This window comes from Solea solea, chromosome 7, assembly GCF_958295425.1.
Source record: "Solea solea chromosome 7, fSolSol10.1, whole genome shotgun sequence".
Lineage (NCBI taxonomy): Eukaryota > Metazoa > Chordata > Actinopteri > Pleuronectiformes > Soleidae > Solea > Solea solea.
This window is the reverse complement of record NC_081140.1, coordinates 19,221,412-19,234,905: the sequence shown is the minus strand read 5'-3', so window position 1 is coordinate 19,234,905 and position 13,494 is coordinate 19,221,412.

Below are 13,494 nucleotides of genomic sequence, written 5' to 3'. Positions count from 1 at the left end.
GTATGTCGTCCAAAATGTGACCAAAAAGTCATAGGTTAGTATGTCGTCCAAATTTTGAGAAAAAAGTCATACTTTAGTATGTCGTCCAAAATGTGACCAAAATGTCATACTTTAGTATGTCGTCCAAAATGTGAACAAACTGTCATACTTTAGTATGTCGTCCAAATTCTTAAAAAAAAGGCATACTTTAGTATGTCGTCCAAAATGTGAACAAAATGTCATACTTTAGTATGTCGTCCAAAATGTGGCAAAAAATGTCATACTTTAGTATGTCGTCCAAATTTTGACAAAAAAGTCATACTTTAGTATGTCGTCCAAAATGTGACCAAAAAGTCATAGGTTAGTATGTTGTCCAAATTTTGACAAAAAAGTCATACTTTAGTATGTCGTCCAAAATGTGACCAAAAAGTCATAGGTTAGTATGTTGTCCAAAATGTGACAAAAAAGTCATACTTTAGTATGTCATCCAAAATGTGATAAAAAAAAAGTCCTATTTTAGTATGTCGTCCAAAATGTCACCAAAAAGTCATAGGTTAGTTAGTATGTCGTCCAAAATGTGACAAAAAAGTCATAGGTTAGTATGTCGTCCAAAATGTGACAAAAAAGTCATAGGTTAGTATGTCGTTCAAAATGTGACCAAAAAGTCATAGGTTAGTATGTCGTCCAAAATGTGACAAAAAGGTCATAGGTTAGTGTGTCGTCCAAAATGTGACAAAAAAGTCATAGGTTAGTGTGTCGTCCAAAATGTGACAAAAAAGTCATACTATAGCATGTCGTCCAAAATGTGACAAAAAAGTCATAGGTTAGTATGTCGTCCAAAATGTGACAAAAAAGTCATACTATAGCATGTCGTCCAAAATGGGACAAAAAAGTCATAGGTTAGTATGTCGTCCAAAATTTGACAAAAAAGTCATAGGTTAGTATGTCGTCCAAAAAGTGACAAAAAGGTCATAGGTTAGTATGTCATCCAAAATGTGACAAAAAAGTCATACTATAGCATGTCGTCCAAAATGTGACAAAAAAATCATACTATAGCATGTCGTCCAAAATGTGACAAAAAAGTCATAGGTTAGTATGTCGTCCAAAATGTGACAAAAAAGTCATAGGTTCGTATGTCGTCCAAAATGTGACAAAGAAGTCATATTATAGCATGTCGTCCAAAAAGTGACAAAAAAGTCATAGGTTAGTATGTCGTTCAAAATGTGACAAAAATGTCATAGGTTAGTATGTCGTCCAAAATGTGACAAAAAAGTCATACTTTAGTATGGCATCCAAAATGTGACAAAAAAGTCATAGGTTAGTATGTCGTCCAAAATGTGACAAAAAAGTCATAGGTTAGTATGTCGTCCAAAATGTGACAAAAAAGTCATAGGTTAGTATGTCGTCCAAAATGTGACAAAAAAGTCATAGGTTAGTATGTCGTCCAAATTTTAGACAAAAAGTCAGAGGTTAGTATGTCGTCCAAATTTTCACAGAAAAGTCATACTTTAGTATGTCGTCCAAATTTTCACAAAAAAGTCATATTTTAGTATGTTGTCCATAATTTGGCCAATAAGTTTTACTTAAGTATGTCGTCCAAAATTTGACAAAAAAGTAATAGTTTAGTATGTCGTCCAAAATGTGAACAAAATGTCATACTTTAGTATGTCGTCCAAAATGTGGCAAAAAATGTCATACTTTAGTATGTCGTCCAAATTTTGACAAAAAAGTCATACTTTAGTATGTCGTCCAAAATGTGACCAAAAAGTCATAGGTTAGTATGTTGTCCAAATTTTGACAAAAAAGTCATACTTTAGTATGTCGTCCAAAATGTTGACAAAAAAGTCATAGGTTAGTTTGTCGTCCAAATTTTAGTATGTCGTCCAAATTCTCAAAAAAAGGTCATACTTTAGTATGTCGTCCAAATTTTGAAAAAAGTCATAGGTTAGTTCGCGTCCAAAATGTGACAAAAAAGTCATAGGTTAGTATGTCGTCCAAAATGTGACAAAAAAGTCATAGGTTAGTATGTCGTCCAAAATGTGACAAAAAAGTCATAGGTTAGTATGTCGTCCAAAATGTGACCAAAAAGTCAAAGGTTAGTATGACATCCAAAATGTGACAAAAAAGTCAAAATATGTCGTCCAAATTTTTAGACAAAAAGTCATACTTTAGTATGTCTTCCAAAATGTGACAAAAAAGTCATAGGTTAGTTAGTATGTCGTCCAAAATGTGACAGAAAAGTCATACTTTAGTATGCCATCCCAATTTTGACAAAAAAGTCATACTTTAGTATGTCGTCCAAATTTGACAGAAGAGTCATACTTTAGTATGTCATCCCAATTTTGACAAAAAAGTCATACTTTAGTATGCCGTCCAAAATGTGACAGAAAAGTCATACTTTAGTATGCCATCCCAATTTTGACAAAAAAGTCATACTTTAGTATGTCGTCCAAATTTGACAGAAGAGTCATACTTTAGTATGTCATCCCAATTTTGACAAAAAAGTCATACTTTAGTATGTCGTCCAAAATGTGACAAAAAAGTCATACTTTAGTATGTCGTCCAAAATGTGACAAAAAAGTCATACTTTAGTATGTCATCCAAAATGTGATAAAAAAAAAGTCCTATTTTAGTATGTCGTCCAAAATGTCACCAAAAAGTCATAGGTTAGTTAGTATGTCGTCCAAAATGTGACAAAAAAGTCATAGGTTAGTTAGTATGTCGTCCAAAATGTGACAGAAAAGTCATACTTTAGTATGCCATCCCAATTTTGACAAAAAAGTCATACTTTAGTATGTCATCCCAATTTTGACAAAAAATTCATTCTTTAGTATGTCGTCCAAAATGTGACAGAAAAGTCATACTTTAGTATGCCATCCCAATTTTGACAAAAAAGTCATACTTTAGTATGTCGTCCAAATTTGACAGAAGAGTCATACTTTAGTATGTCATCCCAATTTTGACAAAAAAGTCATACTTTAGTATGTCGTCCAAAATGTGACAAAAAAGTCATACTTTAGTATGTCGTCCAAAATGTGACAAAAAAGTCATACTTAAGTATGTCGTCCAAAATGTGACAAAAAAGTCATACTTTAGTATGTCGTCTAAATTTTCATAAAAAAGTCAAAGGTTAGTATGTCATCCAAAATATGACAGAAGAGTCATACTTTAGAATGTCGTCTAAATTTTCAAAAAAAGTCAAAGGTTAGTATGTCATCCAAAATGTGACAAAAAAGTCATACTTTAGTATGTCATCCAAAATGTGATAAAAAAAAGTCCTATTTTAGTATGTCGTCCAAAATGTCACCAAAAAGTCATAGGTTAGTTAGTATGTCGTCCAAAATGTGACAAAAAAGTCATAGGTTAGTATGTCGTCCAAAATGTGACAAAAAAGTCATAGGTTAGTATGTCGTTCAAAATGTGACCAAAAAGTCATAGGTTAGTATGTCGTCCAAAATGTGACAAAAAGGTCATAGGTTAGTGTGTCGTCCAAAATGTGACAAAAAAGTCATAGGTTAGTGTGTCGTCCAAAATGTGACAAAAAAGTCATACTATAGCATGTCGTCCAAAATGTGACAAAAAAGTCATAGGTTAGTATGTCGTCCAAAATGTGACAAAAAAGTCATACTATAGCATGTCGTCCAAAATGGGACAAAAAAGTCATAGGTTAGTATGTCGTCCAAAATTTGACAAAAAAGTCATAGGTTAGTATGTCGTCCAAAAAGTGACAAAAAGGTCATAGGTTAGTATGTCGTCCAAAATGTGACAAAAAAGTCATACTATAGCATGTCGTCCAAAATGTGACAAAAAAATCATACTATAGCATGTCGTCCAAAATGTGACAAAAAAGTCATAGGTTAGTATGTCGTCCAAAATGTGACAAAAAAGTCATAGGTTCGTATGTCGTCCAAAATGTGACAAAGAAGTCATATTATAGCATGTCGTCCAAAAAGTGACAAAAAAGTCATAGGTTAGTATGTCGTTCAAAATGTGACAAAAATGTCATAGGTTAGTATGTCGTCCAAAATGTGACAAAAAAGTCATACTTTAGTATGGCATCCAAAATGTGACAAAAAAGTCATAGGTTAGTATGTCGTCCAAAATGTGACAAAAAAGTCATAGGTTAGTATGTCGTCCAAATTTTAGACAAAAAGTCAGAGGTTAGTATGTCGTCCAAATTTTCACAGAAAAGTCATACTTTAGTATGTCGTCCAAATTTTCACAAAAAAGTCATATTTTAGTATGTTGTCCATAATTTGGCCAATAAGTTTTACTTAAGTATGTCGTCCAAAATTTGACAAAAAAGTAATAGTTTAGTATGTCGTCCAAAATGTGAACAAAATGTCATACTTTAGTATGTCGTCCAAAATGTGGCAAAAAATGTCATACTTTAGTATGTCGTCCAAATTTTGACAAAAAAGTCATACTTTAGTATGTCGTCCAAAATGTGACCAAAAAGTCATAGGTTAGTATGTTGTCCAAATTTTGACAAAAAAGTCATACTTTAGTATGTCGTCCAAAATGTTGACAAAAAAGTCATAGGTTAGTTTGTCGTCCAAATTTTAGTATGTCGTCCAAATTCTCAAAAAAAGGTCATACTTTAGTATGTCGTCCAAATTTTGAAAAAAGTCATAGGTTAGTTCGCGTCCAAAATGTGACAAAAAAGTCATAGGTTAGTATGTCGTCCAAAATGTGACAAAAAAGTCATAGGTTAGTATGTCGTCCAAAATGTGACAAAAAAGTCATAGGTTAGTATGTCGTCCAAAATGTGACCAAAAAGTCAAAGGTTAGTATGACATCCAAAATGTGACAAAAATGTCAAAATATGTCGTCCAAATTTTTAGACAAAAAGTCATACTTTAGTATGTCTTCCAAAATGTGACAAAAAAGTCATAGGTTAGTTAGTATGTCGTCCAAAATGTGACAGAAAAGTCATACTTTAGTATGCCATCCCAATTTTGACAAAAAAGTCATACTTTAGTATGTCGTCCAAATTTGACAGAAGAGTCATACTTTAGTATGTCATCCCAATTTTGACAAAAAAGTCATACTTTAGTATGCCGTCCAAAATGTGACAGAAAAGTCATACTTTAGTATGCCATCCCAATTTTGACAAAAAAGTCATACTTTAGTATGTCGTCCAAATTTGACAGAAGAGTCATACTTTAGTATGTCATCCCAATTTTGACAAAAAAGTCATACTTTAGTATGTCGTCCAAAATGTGACAAAAAAGTCATACTTTAGTATGTCGTCCAAAATGTGACAAAAAAGTCATACTTTAGTATGTCGTCTAAATTTTCATAAAAAAGTCAAAGGTTAGTATGTCATCCGAAATGTGACAGAAGAGTCATACTTTAGAATGTCGTCTAAATTTTCAAAAAAAGTCAAAGGTTAGTATGTCATCCAAAATGTGACAAAAAAGTCATACTTTGGTATGTCATCCAAAATGTGATAAAAAAAAAGTCCTATTTTAGTATGTCGTCCAAAATGTCACCAAAAAGTCATAGGTTAGTTAGTATGTCGTCCAAAATGTGACAAAAAAGTCATAGGTTAGTATGTCGTCCAAAATGTGACAAAAAAGTCATAGGTTAGTATGTCGTTCAAAATGTGACCAAAAAGTCATAGGTTAGTATGTCGACCAAAATGTGACAAAAAGGTCATAGGTTAGTGTGTCGTCCAAAATGTGACAAAAAAGTCATAGGTTAGTGTGTCGTCCAAAATGTGACAAAAAAGTCATACTATAGCATGTCGTCCGAAATGTGACAAAAAAGTCATAGGTTAGTATGTCGTCCAAAATGTGACAAAAAAGTCATACTATAGCATGTCGTCCAAAATGGGACAAAAAAGTCATAGGTTAGTATGTCGTCCAAAATTTGACAAAAAAGTCATAGGTTAGTATGTCGTCCAAAAAGTGACAAAAAGGTCATAGGTTAGTATGTCGTCCAAAATTTGACAAAAAAGTCATAGGTTAGTATGTCGTCCAAAAAGTGACAAAAAGGTCATAGGTTAGTATGTCGTCCAAAATGTGACAAAAAAGTCATACTATAGCATGTCGTCCAAAATGTGACAAAAAAGTCATACTATAGCATGTCGTCCAAAATGTGACAAAAAAGTCATCGGTTAGTATGTCGTCCAAAATGTGTCAAAAAAGTCATAGGTTCGTATGTCGTCCAAAATGTAACAAAGAAGTCATATTATAGCATGTCGTCCAAAAAGTGACAAAAAAGTCATAGGTTAGTATGTCGTTCAAAATGTGACAAAAATGTCATAGGTTAGTATGTCGTCCAAAATGTGACAAAAAAGTCATACTTTAGTATGGCATCCAAAATGTGACAAAAAAGTCATAGGTTAGTATGTCGTCCAAAATGTGACAAAAAAGTCATAGGTTAGTATGTCGTCCAAATTTTAGACAAAAAAGTCATAGGTTAGTATGTCGTCCAAAATGTGACAAAAAAGTCATACTATAGCATGTCGTCCAAAATGGGACAAAAAAGTCATAGGTTAGTATGTCGTCCAAAATTTGACAAAAAAGTCATAGGTTAGTATGTCGTCCAAAAAGTGACAAAAAGGTCATACTATAGCATGTCGTCCAAAATGTGACAAAAAAGTCATACTATAGCATGTCGTCCAAAATGTGACAAAAAAGTCATAGGTTAGTATGTCGTCCAAAATGTGACAAAAAAGTCATAGGTTCGTATGTCGTCCAAAATGTGACGAAGAAGTCATATTATAGCATGTCGTCCAAAAAGTGACAAAAAAGTCATAGGTTAGTATGTCGTTCAAAATGTGACAAAAATGTCATAGGTTAGTATGTCGTCCAAAATGTGACAAAAAAGTCATACTTTAGTATGGCATCCAAAATGTGACAAAAAAGTCATAGGTTAGTATGTCGTCCAAAATGTGACAAAAAAGTCATAGGTTAGTATGTCGTCCAAATTTTAGACAAAAAGTCAGAGGTTAGTATGTCGTCCAAATTTTAGACAAAAAAGTCATAGGTTAGTATGTCGTCCAAAATGTGACAAAAAAGTCATACTATAGCATGTCGTCCAAAATGGGACAAAAAAGTCATAGGTTAGTATGTCGTCCAAAATTTGACAAAAAAGTCATAGGTTAGTATGTCGTCCAAAAAGTGACAAAAAGGTCATACTATAGCATGTCGTCCAAAATGTGACAAAAAAGTCATACTATAGCATGTCGTCCAAAATGTGACAAAAAAGTCATAGGTTAGTATGTCGTCCAAAATGTGACAAAAAAGTCATAGGTTCGTATGTCGTCCAAAATGTGACGAAGAAGTCATATTATAGCATGTCGTCCAAAAAGTGACAAAAAAGTCATAGGTTAGTATGTCGTTCAAAATGTGACAAAAAAGTCATAGGTTAGTATGTCGTCCAAAATGTGACCAAAAAGTCAAAGGTTAGTATGACATCCAAAATGTGACAAAAATGTCAAAATATGTCGTCCAAATTTTTAGACAAAAAGTCATACTTTAGTATGTCTTCCAAAATGTGACAAAAAAGTCATAGGTTAGTTAGTATGTCGTCCAAAATGTGACAGAAAAGTCATACTTTAGTATGCCATCCCAATTTTGACAAAAAAGTCATACTTTAGTATGTCGTCCAAATTTGACAGAAGAGTCATACTTTAGTATGTCATCCCAATTTTGACAAAAAAGTCATACTTTAGTATGCCGTCCAAAATGTGACAGAAAAGTCATACTTTAGTATGCCATCCCAATTTTGACAAAAAAGTCATACTTTAGTATGTCGTCCAAATTTGACAGAAGAGTCATACTTTAGTATGTCATCCCAATTTTGACAAAAAAGTCATACTTTAGTATGTCGTCCAAAATGTGACAAAAAAGTCATACTTTAGTATGTCGTCCAAAATGTGACAAAAAAGTCATACTTTAGTATGTCGTCTAAATTTTCATAAAAAAGTCAAAGGTTAGTATGTCATCCGAAATGTGACAGAAGAGTCATACTTTAGAATGTCGTCTAAATTTTCAAAAAAAGTCAAAGGTTAGTATGTCATCCAAAATGTGACAAAAAAGTCATACTTTGGTATGTCATCCAAAATGTGATAAAAAAAAAGTCCTATTTTAGTATGTCGTCCAAAATGTCACCAAAAAGTCATAGGTTAGTTAGTATGTCGTCCAAAATGTGACAAAAAAGTCATAGGTTAGTATGTCGTCCAAAATGTGACAAAAAAGTCATAGGTTAGTATGTCGTTCAAAATGTGACCAAAAAGTCATAGGTTAGTATGTCGACCAAAATGTGACAAAAAGGTCATAGGTTAGTGTGTCGTCCAAAATGTGACAAAAAAGTCATAGGTTAGTGTGTCGTCCAAAATGTGACAAAAAAGTCATACTATAGCATGTCGTCCGAAATGTGACAAAAAAGTCATAGGTTAGTATGTCGTCCAAAATGTGACAAAAAAGTCATACTATAGCATGTCGTCCAAAATGGGACAAAAAAGTCATAGGTTAGTATGTCGTCCAAAATTTGACAAAAAAGTCATAGGTTAGTATGTCGTCCAAAAAGTGACAAAAAGGTCATAGGTTAGTATGTCGTCCAAAATTTGACAAAAAAGTCATAGGTTAGTATGTCGTCCAAAAAGTGACAAAAAGGTCATAGGTTAGTATGTCGTCCAAAATGTGACAAAAAAGTCATACTATAGCATGTCGTCCAAAATGTGACAAAAAAGTCATACTATAGCATGTCGTCCAAAATGTGACAAAAAAGTCATCGGTTAGTATGTCGTCCAAAATGTGTCAAAAAAGTCATAGGTTCGTATGTCGTCCAAAATGTAACAAAGAAGTCATATTATAGCATGTCGTCCAAAAAGTGACAAAAAAGTCATAGGTTAGTATGTCGTTCAAAATGTGACAAAAATGTCATAGGTTAGTATGTCGTCCAAAATGTGACAAAAAAGTCATACTTTAGTATGGCATCCAAAATGTGACAAAAAAGTCATAGGTTAGTATGTCGTCCAAAATGTGACAAAAAAGTCATAGGTTAGTATGTCGTCCAAATTTTAGACAAAAAAGTCATAGGTTAGTATGTCGTCCAAAATGTGACAAAAAAGTCATACTATAGCATGTCGTCCAAAATGGGACAAAAAAGTCATAGGTTAGTATGTCGTCCAAAATTTGACAAAAAAGTCATAGGTTAGTATGTCGTCCAAAAAGTGACAAAAAGGTCATACTATAGCATGTCGTCCAAAATGTGACAAAAAAGTCATACTATAGCATGTCGTCCAAAATGTGACAAAAAAGTCATAGGTTAGTATGTCGTCCAAAATGTGACAAAAAAGTCATAGGTTCGTATGTCGTCCAAAATGTGACGAAGAAGTCATATTATAGCATGTCGTCCAAAAAGTGACAAAAAAGTCATAGGTTAGTATGTCGTTCAAAATGTGACAAAAATGTCATAGGTTAGTATGTCGTCCAAAATGTGACAAAAAAGTCATACTTTAGTATGGCATCCAAAATGTGACAAAAAAGTCATAGGTTAGTATGTCGTCCAAAATGTGACAAAAAAGTCATAGGTTAGTATGTCGTCCAAATTTTAGACAAAAAGTCAGAGGTTAGTATGTCGTCCAAATTTTCACAAAAAAGTCATACTTTAGTATGTAGTCCAAATTTTCACAAAAAAGTCATATTTTAGTATGTTGTCCATAATTTGGCCAAAAAGTCATAGGTTAGTATGTTGTCCAAATTTTGACAAAAAAGTCATACTTTAGTATGTCGTCCAAAATGTTGACAAAAAAGTCATAGGTTAGTTTGTCGTCCAAATTTTGACGAAAACATCATACTTTAGTATGTCGTCCAAATTTTGAAAAAAGTCATACTTCAGTATGTCGTCCAAAATGTGACCAAAAAGTCATAGGTTAGTATGTTGTCCAAAATGTGACAAAAAAGTCATACTATAGCATGTCGTCCAAAATGGGACAAAAAAGTCATAGGTTAGTATGTCGTCCAAAATTTGACAAAAAAGTAATAGTTTAGTATATCGTCAAAATGTGACAAAAAAGTCACTTTAGTATGTCTTCCAAAATGTGACAAAAAAGTCATACTTTAGTATGCCATCCCAATTTTGACAAAAAAGTCAACGGTTAGTATGTCATCCACAATGTGATAAAAAAAAGTCCTATTTTAGTATGTCATCCAAAATGTGACAAAAAAGTCATAGGTTAGTTAGTATGTCATCCAGAATGTGACAAAAAAGTCATACATTAGTATGTCTAAAATTTCAAAAAAAAGTCATAGGTTAGTATGTCGTCCAAAATGTGACAAAAAAGTCATAGGTTAGTATGTCGTTCAAAATGTGACAAAAAAGTCATAGGTTAGTATGTCGTCCAAAATGTGACAAAAAGGTCATAGGTTAGTATGTCGTCCAAAATGTGACAAAAAGGTCATAGGTTAGTATGTCGTCCAAAATGTGACAAAAAAGTCATAGGTTAGTATGTCGTCCAAAATGTGACAAAAAGGTCATAGGTTAGTATGTCGTCCAAAATGTGACAAGAAAGTCATAGGTTAGTATGTCGTCCAAATTTTAGACAAAAAGTCATAGGTTAGTATGTCGTCCAAAATGTGACAAAAAAGTCATAGGTTAGTATGTCGTCCAAAATGTGACAAAAAAGTCATAGGTTAGTATGTCGTCCAAAATGTGACAAAAAAGTCATACTTTAGTATGGCATCGAAAATGTGACAAAAAAGTCATAGGTTAGTATGTCGTCCAAAATGTGACAAAAAAGTCATAGGTTAGTATGTCGTCCAAAATGTGACAAAAAAGTCATACTTTAGTATGGCATCGAAAATTTGACAAAAAAGTCATAGGTTAGTATGTCGTCCAAATTTTAGACAAAAAGTCATAGGTTAGTATGTCGTCCAAATTTTAGACAAAAAGTCATACTTTAGTATGTCGTCCAAATTTTCACAAAAAAGTCATATTTTAGTATGTTGTCCATAATTTGGCCAAAAAGTTTTACTTAAGTATGTCGTCCAAAATTGGACAAAAAAGTAATAGTTTAGTATGTCGTCAAAATGTGACAAAAAAGTCACTTTAGTATGTCTTCCAAAATGTGACAAAAAAGTCATAGGTTAGTTAGTATGTCATCCAAAATGTGACAAAAAGGTCATAGGTTAGTATGTCGTCCAAAATGTGACAAAAAGGTCATAGGTTAGTATGTCGTTCAAAATGTGACAAAAAAGTCATAGGTTAGTATGTCGTCCAAAATGTGACAAAAAGGTCATAGGTTAGTATGTCGTCCAAAATGTGACAAAAAGGTCATAGGTTAGTATGTCGTCCAAAATGTGACAAAAAAGTCATAGGTTAGTATGTCGTCCAAAATGTGACAAAAAGGTCATAGGTTAGTATGTCGTCCAAAATGTGACAAGAAAGTCATAGGTTAGTATGTCGTCCAAATTTTAGACAAAAAGTCATAGGTTAGTATGTCGTCCAAAATGTGACAAAAAAGTCATAGGTTAGTATGTCGTCCAAAATGTGACAAAAAAGTCATAGGTTAGTATGTCGTCCAAAATGTGACAAAAAAGTCATACTTTAGTATGGCATCGAAAATGTGACAAAAAAGTCATAGGTTAGTATGTCGTCCAAAATGTGACAAAAAAGTCATAGGTTAGTATGTCGTCCAAAATGTGACAAAAAAGTCATACTTTAGTATGGCATCGAAAATTTGACAAAAAAGTCATAGGTTAGTATGTCGTCCAAATTTTAGACAAAAAGTCATAGGTTAGTATGTCGTCCAAATTTTAGACAAAAAGTCATACTTTAGTATGTCGTCCAAATTTTCACAAAAAAGTCATATTTTAGTATGTTGTCCATAATTTGGCCAAAAAGTTTTACTTAAGTATGTCGTCCAAAATTGGACAAAAAAGTAATAGTTTAGTATGTCGTCAAAATGTGACAAAAAAGTCACTTTAGTATGTCTTCCAAAATGTGACAAAAAAGTCATAGGTTAGTTAGTATGTCATCCAAAATGTGACAAAAAGGTCATAGGTTAGTATGTCGTCCAAAATGTGACAAAAAGGTCATAGGTTAGTATGTCGTTCAAAATGTGACAACACATATTAGGACATGATGTGGGAACGAAGTTACAAAACATACAACCATTCACTCTCACATAACTGGGAGGAAGCCAGAGAACCCAGAAACCCGTGCACACACAGGGAGAACATGTAAATTCCATGCAGGAAGGCTTTTGTTTGAATTGGGGCTCGAACCCGGGTCTTCTTGCTGCAAAGGCACTAACCACCACACCAACCGTGTTACTTTCTTTACAGAATAAAATAGCAAAAGTATATAGGATATATCTATGTTAGATATGTTTACAACATCAATCGCAAAGGTTTAGGATAAAGAAAAGAAGCTCACTCATCTCTGTACCAAAGTACCAAAGTCTATAGAAAATGAATTTGCAGACTGTGACTGTTGTAAATGTGAACAAATGATTTCAAACACTGACTAACCTCCTATAGCAAAAGGCTGATTAACAGTGCAATAAAAAAGTTAATATGTTCTTAAAATATCTCAGATCATGGTTTATTTTATTTTAGCACATTTTGTTCTTGGTTAATTTAGGTAGATTGTTGTAGATTGTTTATCTTAATCTTATCGTCACTGAGACGATAGAAATGTAGAAAGTAGAAATGTGACCTCTGACCTCTGAGCAGTAGTCAAATAACAACAGTCGCGTGTTCTAAGCGTGTGCAGAATGTAAGTGACACTACATTACACAGACACACAAACTGTGTAATGATGGGACATGTCACTCAGCATTTCAACTGGTACAACAAAGGACACACACACACTCAAGAGATGTAATTAATAACCAGATGAACTGGTCCTCACACAGATTAGTTTACTGTTAAATCTGATATCGGCACAGTCAGTACGTTTCCATGCCCCATTACTCCGTCCAATTGGAAGACTGCCCTTGTCTCAGTGTACAAGCACGAGTGGTGAATCGATTTATTGAATGAAGTGCGTTCGAAAATGCATCTGGCACTGTTTTTAGTTTGAAAAGCCTGGGGCTGCATTTTAGTTCAGATGAGCAGAAAGCATTAACACAGTCACTCCCTCACTGACTCTGATCGAGCTGTGTGAATAAAGAGCTGTTCACACTTTCTATCCTTATTTTCAAGAAAAAAATCTCTTCTCTGACTTTTAACCATGTGAACTACAAAGTGCACTGTCCAGAATGAAAGAGGAGAGAACAGTTTTTCCCTGAATTTTAGAGAATGTCTGTGCAAAAGGTGACTACTCTCTACTCTCTACTCTCTACTAACTATTCTCTCGAGGTATTCTAAAGATAACACATTCACAAGGAGGTTACAGACAGTGACCTTTTATTCAGGTTATCAGTGAGTCCAAGTGAGAACATCCGTGCCAGATCATGAAATGTCCTACAGGTTTTCTTAACATATATAGAGAGAGAAAAACAAGAATATAGTGTTCAAACGGCTTTAAATATGTTCACTGAGGTCAGGGTGACCT